This window comes from Tachyglossus aculeatus, chromosome 23 (assembly GCF_015852505.1).
Source record: "Tachyglossus aculeatus isolate mTacAcu1 chromosome 23, mTacAcu1.pri, whole genome shotgun sequence".
NCBI lineage: Eukaryota > Metazoa > Chordata > Mammalia > Monotremata > Tachyglossidae > Tachyglossus > Tachyglossus aculeatus.
In genome coordinates, this window is record NC_052088.1 from 13,088,505 (window position 1) to 13,102,161 (window position 13,657).

Consider the following 13,657-nt stretch of genomic DNA (forward strand, 5'->3'; position numbering starts at 1 on the left):
CAAAGGATTTCTGTGCCAAAACTGAGTCCCCTTCTCCCCATTCATTCAGTCGTATTTATTGAGCGCTTACTGTGTGCAGAGCACTGTACTAAGTGCTTAAAAGTACGATTCGGCAACAACTAGAGACAATCCCTACCCAACAACGGGCTCACTGTCTAGAAGGGGGAGACGGACAACAAAACAAAGCAAGTAGACAGGGATCAACAGCATCAAAATAAGTAGAATTATAGCTACATACACATCATTAATAAAATAGAACAATAAATACGTACAAATATACACAATTGCTGTGTGCAGAGCACTGTACTAAGTTCTTAGAAAGTACGATTCGGCAACAACTAGAGACAATCCCTACCCAACAACGGGCTCACAGTCTAGAAGGGGGAGACAGACAACAAAAAGCAAGTAGACAGGGATCAACAGCATCAAAATAAATAGAATTATAGCTACATACACATCATTAATAAAATAGAACAATAAATACATACAAATATACACAATTGCTGTGGGGCGGGGAAGGGAGTAGAGCAGAGGGAAGGAGTGGGGGCAATGGGGAGGGGAGGAGGAGCCGAGGAAAAGGGGGGCTCAGCCTGGGAAGACTTCTAGACTGTGAGCCCACTGTTGGGTAGGGACTGTCTCTATATGTTGCCAACTTGTACTTCCCAAGCGTTTAGTACAGTGCTCTGCACACAGTAAGCGCTCAATAAATACAATTGATTGACTGGGAAGGCCTCCTGAAACGTTTACTTTGTGCAGAGCACAGTACTAAACGCTAGGACAGTACAATTCGGCAACAGCTAGAGCCAATCCCAACCCAACAACGGGCTCACGGTCCTTTTGCCCTTTCATCCGTCGCATTTATTGAGCGTTTACTATGTGCAGAGCACTGTACTGAGCCTTTGAAGGCGGGTCCGCGCACCGAGATCTGTTTTGAATCCTTTCGGAAAGCCAGAAGGTGTGACGGTTGCTATGAAGCTGGGGAGAACCAAGGGGGCAGGCCTTGGTTTCCCCCCCACCCCCCCGGGGGGGGAGAGGGTCCACCGCAAACCATCCCAACCCCCCCCAACATGGGAGGTCGCATCCTCGGGACCGTGACTTCGTGGTGGCTAGGGATGGCCTCTCTTTACTGCTGTACTTTCCCAAGCACTCAGCACAGGGCTCCACATGCAGTGAGCGCTCAATCAATACGAACGAATGAAAGGATGAACCTTGTTTCGGGACCGGGGACAAAGGTCCCTTGGCTGGCCTCCCCCCACCCTCCGCCCTGACGCCCCCCGCTCCTTGGGCAAGTCGTTTCACTTCTCTGGGTCTTCTTCAAAAGCAGCGTGGCTCAGTGGAAAGAGCACGGGCTTGGGAGACATAGGTCATGGGTTCTGATCCCGTCTCGGCCAGTTGTCAGCTGTGTGACCTTGAGCAAGTCACTTCATCATCATCATTAATCATATTTATTGAGCGCTTACTGTGTGCAGAGCACTGTACTAAGCGCTTGGTAAGTACAAGTTGGCAACATATAGAGACAGTCCCTACCCAACAGTGGGCTCACAGTCTAAAAGGGGGAGACAGAGAACAAAACCAAACATACTAACAAAATAAAATAAATAGAATAGATATGTACAAGTAAAATAGAGTAATAAATATGTACAAACATATATACATATATACAGGTGCTGTGGGGAAGGGAAGGAGGTAAGATGGGGGGATGGAGAGGGGGGCGAGGGGAAGAGGAAGGAAGGGGCTCAGTCTGGGAAGGCCTCCTGGAGTAGGTGAGCTCTCAGTAGGGCCTTGAAGGGAGGAAGAGAGCTAGCTTGGCGGGTGGGCAGAGGGAGGGCATTCCAGGCCCGGGGGATGACGTGGGCCGGGGGTTGATGGCGGGACAGGCGAGAACCAGGTACGGTGAGGAGATTAGCAGCAGAGGAGCGGAGGGTGCGGGCTGGGCTGGAGAAGGAGAGAAGGGAGGTGAGGTAGGAGGGGGTGAGGTGATGGATGGACAGCCTTGAAGCCCAGGGTGAGGAGTTTCCGCCTGATGCGCAGATTGATTGGTAGCCACTGGAGATTTTTGAGGAGGGGAGTAACATGCCCAGAGCGTTTCTGGACAAAGATAATCCGGGCAGCAGCATGAAGTATGGATTGAAGTGGGGAGAGACACGAGGATGGGAGATCAGAGAGAAGGCTGATGCAGTAGTCCAGACGGGATAGGATGAGAGCTTGAACGAGCAGGGTAGCGGTTTGGATGGAGAGGAAAGGGCGGATCTTGGCAATGTTGCGGAGCTGAGACCGGCAGGTTTTGGTGACGGCTTGGATGTGAGGGGTGAATGAGAGAGCCGATGACACCAAGGTTGCGGGCTTGTGAGACGGGAAGGATGGTAGTGCCGTCAACAGAGATGGGAAAGTCAGGGAGAGGGCAGGGTTTGGGAGGGAAAACATGGAGTTCAGCCTTGGACATGTTGAGTTTTAGGTGGCGGGCAGACATCCAGATGGAGATGTCCTGAAGGCAGGAGGAGATGCGAGCCTGGAGAGATGGGGAGAGAGCAGGGGCAGAGATGTAGATCTGGGTGTCATCAGCGTAGAGATGATAGTTGAAGCCATGGGAGCGAATGAGGCCACCAAGGCAGTGAGTGTAGATCAAGAACAGAAGGGGACCAAGCACTGAACCTTGGGGAACCCCCACAGTAAGGGGATGGGAGGGGGAGGAGGAGCCTGCAGAAGAGACTGAGAATGAACGACCGGAGAGATAAGAGGAGAACCAGGAGAGGACGGAGTCTGTGAAGCCAAGGTCAGATAGCGTGTTGAAGAGAAGGGGGTGGTCCACAGTGTCGAAGGCAGCTGAGAGGTCGAGGAGGATTAGGACAGAGTAGGAGCCATTGGATTTGGCAAGCAGGAGGTCATTGGTGACCTTTGAGGGGGCAGTTTCCGTGGAATGTAGGGGATGGAAGTCAGACTGGAGGGGGTCGAGGAGAGTGTTGTTGTTGAGGAATTCGAGGCAGCGCGTGTAGACAACTTGTTCAAGGAGTTTGGAAAGGAATGGTAGGAGGGATATGGGGCAATAACGCCTAACAAATGCCACCATTATTACTCATTTCATTCAATCGTATTAATTGAGCGCTGACTGTGTGCAGAGCACCGTACTAAGGGCTTGGGAAGTACAAGTCATCAACATATAGAGACGGTCCCTACCCAACAACGAAACGGGGATTAAGACGGTGAGCCCCATCATCATTATTGACGATGATGATGGCATTTATTAAGCGCTTACTATGTGCAAAGCACTGTTCTAAGCACTGGGGAGGTTACAAGGTGACCAGGTTGTCCCACGTGGGGCTCACAGTCTTCATCCCCATTTTACAAATGAGGGAACTGAGGCACGGAGAAGTGAAGTGACTTGCCCAAAGTCACACAGCTGACAAGTGGCGGAGCCGGGATATGAACCCATGGCCTACGACTCCCAAGCCTGTGCTATTTCCCCTGAGCCACACTGCATTATTACTATTACGGCATTTGTAAAGCGCTTACTCTGCGCCAAGCCCTGTACTAAGCGCTGGGGTGGAAACAAGCATATCGGGTTGGACCCAGTCCCTGCCCTGCATCGGGCTCACTGTCTTAATCCCCATTTTACAGATGAGGTAACTGAGGCACAGAGAAGTTAAGTGGTCTGCCCAAGGCCACACGGCAGACAAGGTGTGGAGCCGGGCGTGAGACAACCTCATTACCTTGGATCTAGCCCAGCGCTTAACGGTGCTTGGCCCATAATAAGCGCTTTAACAAATACCATTATAATATATAATATTAATAATAACAAGGCAGCCCTTGCATTAGAGAAGCAGCGTGGCTCAGTGGAAAGAGCCTGGGCTTGGGAGTCAGAGGCCGTGGGTTCCAATCCCGGCTCCGCCCCTCGCCAGCTGGGCGACTTCGGGCAAGTCACTTCAATTCCCTGTGCCTCAGTTACCTCATCTGTAAAATGGGGATGAAGCCTGTGAGCCCCACGGGGGAACAATCTGATAACCTTGGATCTCCCCCAGCGCTTAGAACAGTGCTTGGCACAGGGTAAGCGATTAACAAATACCATCATTATTATTATTACAGCTGCCATGTGACCTTGGGCAAGTCACTTCACTTCTCCGGGCCTCAGTGACCTCATCGGGAAAACAGGGATGAAGCCTGTGAGCCCCACGGGGGATAACCTGATCACCTTGGATCTCCCCCGGCGCTTAGAACAGTGCTCGGCACAGAGTAAGCGCTTAGCAAATACCACCATTATTATTATTACTATTATTATTACAGCGGCCGTGTGACCTTGGGCAAGTCACTTCACTTCTCCGGGCCTCAGTGACCTCATCGGGAAAACGGGGATGAAGCCTGTGAGCCCCACGGGGGATAACCTGATTACCTTGGATCTCACCCAGTGCTTCAAATAGTGCTTGGCACAGAGTAAGTGCTTATTCATTCATTCATTCAGTCGTATTTATTGAGCGCTTACTGTGTGCAGAGCACCGGACTAAGCGCTTGGGAAGTACAAGCTGGCAACATATGGAGACGGTCCCTAACCCAACAGCGGGCTCACAGTCTAGAAGATAACAGATACCATCGTTATTATTATTCATTCATTCAATCGTATTTATTGAGCGCTTACTGTATGCACAGCACTGTACTAAGCGCTTGGGAAGTACAAGCGGGCAACATATAGAGGCGGTTCCTACCCAACAATGGGCTTACAGTCCATTACACTTACGCTGGGGAAGCAGCGTGGCTCAGTGGAAAGAGCACGGTCTTTGGAGTGAGAGGTCATGGGTTCAAATCCCGGCTCCACCACTTAGCTGTGTGACTTTGGGCAAGTCACTTAACTTCTCTGTGCCTCAGTTACCTCATCTGTAAAAATGGGGATTAATACTGTGAGCCCCCCGTGGGACAACCTGATCACCTTGTAAACTCCCCACACAGTGCTTTACACATAGTAAGCGCTTAATAAATGCCATCATTATTATTATTATACAGTCTAGAAGGGGGAGACAGACAAAAGAAACAGAACATATAGACAGGTGTCCAAAGCCGTCAGAATAAGTAGAATTATAGCTATAGGCTCATTATTAATAAAATAAACAGAGTAGTAAATATGCACAATAAAATAAATCGAGTAATAACTATGTTATTGGGAGGGGAGGGAGGTCCCGATGCCGGGGTGAATAAATGCCATCATCATTATTATAGGGTCTAGAAGGGGGAGACAGACAAAAGAAACAAAACATACAGACAGGTGTCCAAAGCCGTCAGAATAAGTAGAATGATAGCTATACGCTCATTATTAATAAAATAGAGTAGTAAATATGTACAATAAAATAGAGTAATATCTATGTTATTACGGGTGTCCAAAGCTGTCAGAATAAGTAGAATGATAGCTATACGCTCATTATTAATAAAATAAACAGAGTAGTAAATATGTACAATAAAATAAATGGAGTAATAACTATGTTATTATGGGGGGGAGGTCCCAGGGCTGGGGTGAATAAATGCCATCATCATCATCATTATTATTTATACAGTCTAGAAGGGGGAGACAGACAAAAGAAACAAAACATATAGACAGGTGTCCAAAGCCGTCAGAATAAGTAGAATTATAGCTATACGGTCATTATTAATAAAATAGAGTAGTAAATATGTACAATAAAATAGAGTAATATCTATGTTATTATGGGTGTCCAAAGCTGTCAGAACTAGAACTGTAGCTATACGCTCATTATTAATAAAATAGAGTAGTAAATATGTACAATAAAATAAAGTAATATCTATGTTATTATGGGTGTCCAAAGCCATCAGAATAAGTAGAATTATAGCTATACGCTCATTATTAATAAAATAAACAGAGTAGTAAACATGCACAATAAAATAAATCGAGTAATAACTATGTTAATATTGGGAGGGGAGGGAGGTCCCAATGCTGGGGTGAATAAATGCCATCATCATTATTATAGAGTCTAGAAGTGGGAGACAGACAAAAGAAACAAAACATACAGACAGGTGTCCAAAGCCGTCAGAATAAGTAGAACTGTAGCTATATGCTTATTATTAATAAAATAAACAGAGTAGTAAATATGTATAATAAAATAAATGGAGTAATAACTATGTCTTTTAGACTGTGAGCCCACTGTTGGGTAGGAACTGTCTCTATGTGTTGCCAACTTGTACTTCCCAAGTGCTTAGTGTACAGTGCTCTGCACACAGTAAGCGCTCAATAAATACGATTGATTGATTAATTATTGGGAGGGGAGGGAGGTCCCGATGCTGGGGTGAATAAATGCCATCATCATTATTATACAGTCTAGAAGGGGGAGACAGACAAAAGAAACAAAACATACAGACAGGTGTCCAAAGCCATCAGAATAAGTAGAATTGTAGCTATACGCTCATTATTAATAAAATAGAGTAGTAAATATGTACAATAAAATAGAGTAATAACTATTTTAGTTATAACTATAGTATATACATATATACTATACAATACATATAGATACTATATATATATACACTATACTAATTAGTATACTATAGTAATAGTATGACTATTGCTCTAATACCTAGGGCAATAACTAGAGTAATATCTATGTTATTACGGGTGTCCAAAGCCGTCAGAATAAGTAGAATGATAGCTATACGCTCATTATTAATAAAATAGAGTAGTAAATATATTCAATAAAATAAGTAATAACTATTTTAGTCATAACCATAGTATGGTACATATATACTATACTATATATATACACTAGAGTAATATCTATGTTATTATGGGTGGCTAAAGCCGTCAGAATAAGTAAAATGATGGCTACACGCTCATTATTAAGATAAACAGAGTAGTAAATATGTACAATAAAATAAATGGAGTAATAACTGTGTTATTATGCAGGGGGGAGAGAGATAGTATAGTATATATATGTATATATATATACTATATCTACAATATATATGCTATACTAATTACTATACTATAGTAATAGTATAACTATTGCTCTAATAACTAGAGCAATAACTAGAGTAATATCTATGTTATTATGGGTGTCCAAAGCCGTCAGAATTAGTAGAATGATAGCTATACGCTCATTATTAATAAAATAAACGGAGTAGTAAATCTGTACAATAAAATAAATGGAGTAATAACTGTGTTATGCGGGGGGTAGAGAGATAGTATAGCATATATATATACTATACTAATTACTATACTATAGTAATAGTACAACTATTGCTCTAATAACTAGAGCAATAACTAGAGTAATATGTATGTTATTATGGGTGTCCAAAGCCGTCAGAATAAGTAGAATGATAGCTATACGCTCATCATTAATAAAATAAACAGAGTAGTAAATGTGTACAATAAAATAATAACTATGTTATTATGGTGAGGGGGGAGAGGGAGGTCCCGGTGCTGGGGTGAATAAATGCCATCATTATTATTATTATTATTACAGAGTCTAGAAGGGGGAGACAGACAAAAGTAACAAAACATATAGACTGGTGTCCAAAGCCGTCAGAATAAATAGAATTATAGCTATACGCTCATTATTAATAAAATAGGGTAGTAAATATGTACAATAAAATAGAGTAATATCTATGTTATTATGGGTGTCCAAAGCCGTCAGAATAAGTAGAATAATAGCTATATGGTCATCATTAATAAAATAAACAGAGTAGTAAATCTGTACAATAAAATAAATGGAGTAATAACTGCGTTATTATGGCGGGGGGCGGGGGGGGGAGGGAGATCCCGGTGCTGGGGTGAATAAATGCCATCATTATTATTATTATACAGTCTAGAGGGGGGAGACAGACAAAAGAAACAAAACATATAGACAGGTGTCCAAAGCCGTCACAGTAAGTAGAATTATAGCTATACGCTCATTATTAATAAAATAGAGTAGTAAATATGTACAATAAAATAGAGTAATAACTACTTTAGTTATAACTATAGTATAGTATATATATACTATATATATATATATATTACAGTAATATCTGTTATTATGGGTGTCCAAAGCCGTCAGAATAAGTAGAATGATAGCTATACGCTCATCATTAATAAGATAAACAGAGTAGTAAATCTGTACAATAAAATAAATGGGGTAATAACTGTGTTATGCGGGGGGGAGAGAGATAATATAGAATATATATATACAATATATATACTATACTAGTTACTATACTATAGTAATAGTATACCTACTGCTCTAATAACTAGAGCAATCACTAGGGTAATATCTATTTTATTATGGGTGTCCAAAGCCGTCAGAATAAGTAGAATGATAGTTGTACGCTCATCATTAATAAAATAAACAGAGTAGTAAATGTGTACAATAAAATAAATGGAGTAATAACTGTGTTATTATGGGGGGGGGAAGAGAGAGAGGGAGGGAGGTCCCGGTGCTGAGGCGATGGCGCCCGGAGCAGGCCGGGCCGGTTCTCGTGTCATCGTCATCATCATCATCATCATCAATCGTATTTATTGAGCGCTTACTATGTGCAGAGCACTGTACTACGCGCTTGGGAAGTCCAAATTGGCAACATATAGAGACAGTCCCCACCCAACAGTGGGCTCACAGTCTAAAAGGGGGAGACAGAGAACAAAACCAAACATACTAACAAAATAAAATAAATAGAATAGATATGTGCAAGCAAAATAAATAGAGTAATAAATCATTATCATCATCATCATCATCAATCGTATTTATTGAGCGCTTACTGTGTGCAGAGCACTGTACTAAGCGCTTGGGAAGTCCAAATTGGCAACATATAGAGACAGTCCCCACCCAGCAGTGGGCTCACAGTCTAAAAGGGGGGAGACAGAGAACAAAACCAAACATACTAACAAAATAAAATAAATAGAATAGATATGTACAAGCAAAACGAGTAAATAGAGTAATAAATCATCATCAATCGTATTTATTGAGCGCTTACTCTGTGCAGAGCACTGTACTAAACGCTTGGGAAGTCCAAGTTGGCAACATCTAGAGACAGTCCCTACCCAACAGTGGGCTCACAGTCTAAAAGGGGGGAGACAGAGAACAAAACCAAACATGCTAACAAAATAAAATAAATAGAATAGATACGTACAAGCAAAATAAATAAATAGAGTAATGAATCATCATCGTCATCATCATCATCAATCGTATTTATTGAGCGCTTACTATGTGCAGAGCACCGTACTAAGCGCTTGGGAAGTACAAATTGGCAACATATAGAGACAGTCCCTACCCAATAGCCGGCTCACAGTCTAAAAGGGGGGGAGACAGAGAACAAAACCAAACGTACTAACAACATAAAATAAATAGAATAGATAGGTACAAGTAAAATGAATAAATAAATAGAGTAATAAATCATCATCATCAATCGTATTTATTGAGCGTTTACTGTGTGCACAGCACTGTACTAAGCGCTTGGGAAGTCCAAGTTGGCAACATATAGAGACAGTCCCTACCCAACAGTGGGCTCACAGTCTAAAAGGGGGGGAGACAGAGAACAAAACCAAACATACTAACAAAATAAAATAAATAGAATAGATAGGTACAAGTAAAATAAATAGAGTAATAAATCATCATCATCAATCGTATTTATTGAGCAATTACTATGTGCAGACCACTGTACTAAGCGCTTGGGCAGTACAAATTAGCAACATATAGAGACAGTCCCTACCCAACAGTGGGCTCACAGTCTAAAACGGGGAGACAGAGAACAAAACCAAACGTCCTAACAAAATAAAATAAATAGAATAGGTATGTACAAGCAAAATAAATAAATAAATAGAGTAATGAATCATTATCATCATCATCATCATCAATCGTATTTATTGAGCGTTCACTATGTGCAGAGCACTGTACTAAGCGCTTGGGAAGTCATCATCATCAGTCGTATTTATTGAGCGCTTACTGGGTGCAGAGCACTGTACTAAGCGCTTGGGAAGTGCAAATTGGCAACATCTAGAGACAGTCCCTACCCAACAGTGGGCTCACAGTCTAAAAGGGGGGAGACAGAGAACAAAACCAAACATACTAACAAAATGAAATAGAATAGATATGTACAAGCAAAATAAATAGAGTAATTAATCATCGTCATCATCATCAATCGTATTTATTGAGCGCTTACTGTGTGCAGAGCACTGTACTAAGCGCTTGGGAAGTACAAATTGGAAACATATAGAGACAGTCCCTACCCAACAGTGGGCTCACAGTCTAAAAGGGGGAGACAGAGAACAAAACCAAACATGCTAACAAAATAAAATAAATAGAATAGATATGTACAAGTAAAATAAATAGAGTAATAAATACGTACAAACATATATACAGGTGCTGTGGGGAAGGGAAGGAGGTAAGGCGGGGGGATGGGGAGGAGGGGGAGAGGAAGGAGGGGGCTCAGTCTGGGAAGGCCTCCTGGAGGAGGTGAGCTCTCAGCAGGGCCTTGAAGGGAGGAAGAGAGCGAGCTGGGCGGATGGGCGGAGGGAAGGAGGGCATTCCAATCAATCAATCAATCAATCAATCGTATTTATTGAGCGCTTACTATGTGCAGAGCACTGTAGTAAGCGCTTGGGAAGTACAAATTGGCAACATATAGAGACAGTCCTTACCCAACAGTGGGCTCACAGTCTAAAAGGGGGAGACAGAGAATAGAACCAAACATACCAACAAAATAAAATAAGTAGGATAGAAATGTACAAGTAAAATAAATAAATAAATAGATAAATAGAGTAATAAATATGTACAACCATATATACATATATACAGGTGCTGTGGGGAAGGGAAGGAGGTAAGACGGGGGGATGGAGAGGGGGGCGAGGGGGAGAGGAAGGAAGGGTCTCAGTCTGGGAAGGCCTCCTGGAGGAGGTGAGCTCTCAGCAGGGCCTTGAAGGGAGGAAGAGAGCGAGCTGGGCGGATGGGCAGAGGGAAGGAGGGCATTCCAGGCCCGGGGGAGGACGTGGGCCGGGGGTCGATGGCGGGACAGGCGAGAGCGAGGTACAGTGAGGAGATTAGTGGTGGAGGAGCGGAGGGTGCGGGCTGGGCTGGAGAAGGAGAGAAGGGAGGTGAGGTAGGAGGGGGCGAGGTGATGGACAGCCTTGAAGCCCAGGGTGAGGAGTTTTTGCCTGATGGGTAGGTTGATTGGTAGCCACTGGAGATTTTTGAGGAGGGGAGTAATATGCCCAGAGCGTTTCTGCACAAAGATGATCCGGGAAGCAGCGTGAAGTATAGATTGAAGTGGGGAGAGACACGAGGATGGGAGATCAGAGAGGAGGCTGGTGCAGTAGTCCAGACGGGATAGGATGAGAGCTTGAACGAGCAGGGCAGAGATTTGGATGGAGAGGAAAGGGCGGATCTTGACAATGTTACGGAGCTGAGATCGGCAGGTTTTGGTGATGGCTTGGATGTGAGGGGTGAATGAGAGAGCGGAGTCGAGGATTCCAGGCCCGGGGTGCATGGCGGGACAGGCGAGAAGGAGGCCCGGTGAGGAGATTAGCGGCGGAGGAGTGTCCCCGTCCCCCCCCGGTGGGTCGGGAGGTGTCCCGGGGTCCCGGGGTCCCGTGTCCCCTCCCCCGGGGTCGCTCACCTGGGGTCCGAGCGGCGGTCCGAGCGTGGGCCCCTCCGCCCCGCTCCGCCCGGCCCGGGCCGCGGCCGCGCTCCTCTGTGCGGAGCCTCGGGGCGGGCGGACGGAGCGACCCCTCCGCTCCCCTCGCCGGCGCCGGCGCCTCGGCCAATCGGGGCCGATCGTCCGATCGCCCGCCCAATCGGCCGCGAGGCCTCCCGGCCTGACGGCGTGACGTCACGGGCCGCCGGCCCAACGGCCGCGCGCCGGCCCCGGCGCCATCTCTCACCACGGGCCGCCAGCCAATGGGAGGCCGGGGCCCCCCCGCCGCCGCGCCCCATTGGGCGGGAGGGGCTGGGGGGGCGGAGCCCGGCCCGCACCCCGGCGACGCCCGAAGGAGGCCGGCCGGGGGAGGTGGGCCTGCGGGCGGCCGTCCTACTCTCCTTGTTATTTAATACGTTCTATAGAATATACTGTTTTTTCAGTTGTTTTATCCCTTATCGATTTATTTTACTTCGACACATTTACTATTCTGTTGATTTTGTGAACGGCGTGCATCCAGCGCTTACAACAGTGCTTCACACATAGTAAGCGCTTAACAAATACCATCAATCAATCAATCAATCGTGCTTACTGTGTGCAGAGCACTGGACTAAGCGCTTGGGAAGTCCAAGTTGGCGACATATAGAGACGGTCCCTACCCAACTGTGGGCTCACGGTCTACCATCATTCTTCCTTCTTTCCCTCCTATCTTCCATCCTCTCCCTTACCTCCTTCCCCTCCCTTCCTTCCTTCCCAAACTGAGCCCCCTCAATCAATCAATCAATCAATCGTATTTATTGAGCGCTTATTGTGTGCAGAGCACTGTGCTAAGCCCTTGGGAAGTACAAATTGGCAACATCTAGAGACGGTCCCTACCCAACAGTGGGCTCACAGTCTACCATCATTCTTCCTTCTTTCACTCCTTCCTTCCATCCTCTCCCTTCCCTCCATCCCCTCCCTTCCTTCCTTCCCAGACTGAGCCCCCTCAATCAATCAATCAATCAATCAATCGTATTTATTGAGTGCTTACTGTGTGCAGAGCACTGTACTAAGCGCTTGGGAAGTCCAAGTTGGCAACATCTAGAGACGGTCCCTACCCAACAGTGGGCTCACAGTCAACCATCATTCTTCCTTCTTTCCCTCCGTCCCCTCCCTTCCTTCCTTCCCAAACTGGGCCCCCTCAATCAATCAATCAATCGTATTTATTGAGCGCTTACTGTGTGCAGAGCACTGTGCTAAGCCCTTGGGAAGTCCAAGTTGGCAACATCTAGAGACGGTCCCTACCCAACAGTGGGCTCACAGTCTACCATCATTCTTCCTTCTTTCCCTCCTTCCCCTCCCTTCCTTCCTTCCCAGACTGAGCCCCCTCAATCAATCAATCAATCAATCAATCGTACTTATTGAGCGCTTACCGTGTGCGGAACACTGTACTAAGCGCTTGGGAAGTACAAGTTGGCAGCATATAGAGATGGTTCCTACCCAACAGTGGGCTCACCTCTCCTCCTCCATCCCCCCCACCTTACTTCCTTCCCTTCCCCACAGCACCTGTATATATGTATATAGTTTGTACATATTTATTACTCTTTTTATTTTACTTGTACATATCTATTCTATTTATTTTATTTTGTTAATATGCTTTGTTCTCTGTATCCCCCCTTCTAGACTGTGAGCCCACTGTTGGGTAGGGACTGTCTCTATATGTTGCCAACTTGGACTTCCCAAGCGCTTAGTACAGTGCTCTGCACACGGTAAGCGCTCAATAAATATGATTGATTGATTATTATTATTAAGTGCTTTGCACATAGTAAGCACTTAATAATAATAATAATAATAATGATGGCATTTGTTAAAAGTTTACTATGTGCAAAGCACTAAGTGCTTAACAATAATAATAATGATGATGGTATTTGTTAAGCACTTACTATGTGCAAAGCACTAAGCGCTTAACAATAATAATAATAATAAGGATGGTATTTGTTAAGCACTTACTATGTGCAAAGCACTAAGCGCTTAATAATAATAATAATAATGGCATTTGTTAAGCACTTACTATGTGCAAAGCACAGTT

At 44.9% G+C, this 13,657-nt stretch overlaps 1 protein-coding gene across 1 annotated transcript in view; it reads right to left on the reverse strand.

The window, feature by feature from the left end:
* Window positions 1–11,604, reverse strand: part of HMGCR (3-hydroxy-3-methylglutaryl-CoA reductase) — a 41,581-nt gene extending 29,977 nt beyond the window's left edge. The window contains exon 1 of the mRNA XM_038765594.1: window positions 11,572–11,604. The gene's annotated coding sequence lies outside the window, so the exon portion shown is untranslated. The remainder of the gene's footprint in view (window positions 1–11,571) is intronic.
* Window positions 11,605–13,657: the final 2,053 nt, after the last annotated feature.